Raw genomic sequence first — 2,500 nt, forward strand, 5'->3', positions numbered from 1 at the left:
GACCTACAGTGTTTAAAAGGAGTCCTTTTGCAAGGTATTATGGACTGTGTCAAGGGAGATAGCGGTTTTCCTAAAAGATTGAAATTAGCAATTGAACATCTCACCAAACGTAAAAATATCATCATCACAAGAGCCGACAAAGGAGGTAAAATAGTCATTCTTAACCAAAAAGACTATGTCACAAAAGCCCTTAATATGTTAGCTGATAAGGACACCTATGAAAGCCTTACTAAAAATCCCCTCAGGAACACCTCCGCAGAGTTTAATAAGAAAGCCCGAAAAATAGTAGGAGATGAATTATTTGATAATTTAAGAGTTATTAACCCTCAATTACCTAACTTTTATGGGCTTCCTAAATTACATAAAGAAGGCACCCCTCTAAGGCCAATTATCTCCAATAGGAATTCATGTACAAGTAAGGTATCAAAATGGCTCACAGGGATTTTGTCACCATTTGTGGGAAGTTTCTCAAACTCTCATATTAAACACTCAGAAGATTTTGTGAGTAAAATTAAAAGACAAAATCATACCTACAAATAGCAAACTACTAAGTCTCGATATAGTTTCCTTATTCACAAATGTTAACACGGAAGATATCTTAAGTTTTTTGGGAAACAAACTGCACCCATATCAATACAAACTCCCACTTTCAGTATCAAAGATTATCAGCCTGACCCGTTTATGCATCAATACTAATGTTTTTGCTTTCAATAATTCTTATTTTAGACAAAGATATGGTTGCAGTATGGGTTCTAACCTTTCACCCGTGTTAGTTAACCTATACATGGAATATTTTGAAAGTACTTTATTACCTAAGATTAAACCACCTGACATGTTTTGGTTTAGGTATGTTGATGATATTTTTACACTGTGGGACGATAAGTGGGGTTCTTTTGATGAATTCTTTGTTAAATTAAATAAATTAGCTAAGAATATTAATTTTAAGGTGGAATGGGAGGAAGGAGGTAGGATCCCATTCCTGGACATTTCGGTCATAAGAGACCCGGACCAATTGTCCTTTTCTGTGTATAGGAAGCCTACTCACACAGGAAATTACCTAAACTTTTTTTAGCCACCATCCGGATAACATTAAATATAGTGTTGCATCGGGCCTATATCTTAGAGCCCTTAGGATTTGTAGTCCACAATTCTTGCAAATAGAATTCGACATCATTAAAAAACAACTCTCTAACGTAGGTTATCCGAAATGGTTTTTAAAGAAAGCCCTACATAAAGCCAAATTCAATTTTTATAAACCAAATAACTCCAGGGAGAAGTTTAAATGGGGTAACAATAACATCATTGTACCATTTAATGAATCGATCAACTCGGTCTCCAAACTTCTACCTAATAACCAAATTAAATTTATTTACAATTATCCAAACAGCATTTTTAGAAAGGTAGTAAATGTACACCGGAGGGATGATGTGGACCAAAACTCTGGGGTATATAAATTGCCTTGTAAAGACTGTGATGATGTCTATTGGGGCCAAACTGGCAGGGATTTGTCCACGAGATTAAAGGAACATAAAAATTCCATAAAATATGGACAAGTTAACTCCGCTGTGTTCCTTCATGACAGCCAAAAAGACCACAGATTAGATTGGGATAATGCATCAATTATTCTTAAATCACATTGTAGCAATCGTAGGAAAATTGTAGAATCTTCTTTAATAAAACATTATCCTAACTTCAATACCTCAAAAGGTCAGTGGCCCCCAGATTGCATTACGAAGTTAGCAGTCAACAAATTAATGTCAAGAGCGGTGGGACAAAATACCACCAACTATATTTTCTTGACCCAACCATATCAAGGGCATGTAACCTGAGTCCCCACTTTCCCATCCCCTTTTATGTACCCCTCACTACCTCATATATACTTGTACTTTAACATGCATACACAAATCAAACCCAACCTGGGGAAAAGCAGGAGAGATCATGCCTTACCTGGGGCTAATCAGGAACGCGCACTACACGCGGGAAATGAACTCTACTCACTTCCCGTAAGATACACACACACACACCTCTCACAAACATAGCCACGACCCAGGCATAAACATCTACACTTCCTTTTTCTTCGACTAAAATTCGCATCCTTTCGAACTTTCTCTTCTACTACATCTTCTCATTTCAGTTTAACCTCCCACTAAAGATTTTTCCGTTTTCCACCTTTCTCTACTACTACGCCTCCTACCATTTTCTAAACTTTCGTTGGTGATCCTAATCCTAATCCCGGCATCGGCTCCCCCGACCAAGCTCCCAGTCCATTTCTCCCGAGCCACGACCAACAACTGTCCCCAAATCGCTTGCTAATTCGCCCGGTGGCAATAACCATCTTTTATACGCTACTATCTTTTCATTTTCTTACAGAAATTCTTCCCCTCCCACAAAAACCGATCCCGCACAAGCGGGTGGTCTTTCCTAGGAATTCAGAATTCAGAATTAAGAATTCTGCCGAAGAGGACTACAGATAGTAGTCGAAATATACAGTTTTCCTGTA

Source organism: Oratosquilla oratoria, chromosome 15 (assembly GCF_046742065.1).
Source record: "Oratosquilla oratoria isolate Oo_2021 chromosome 15, ASM4674206v1, whole genome shotgun sequence".
Taxonomy (NCBI): Eukaryota; Metazoa; Arthropoda; class Malacostraca; order Stomatopoda; family Squillidae; genus Oratosquilla; species Oratosquilla oratoria.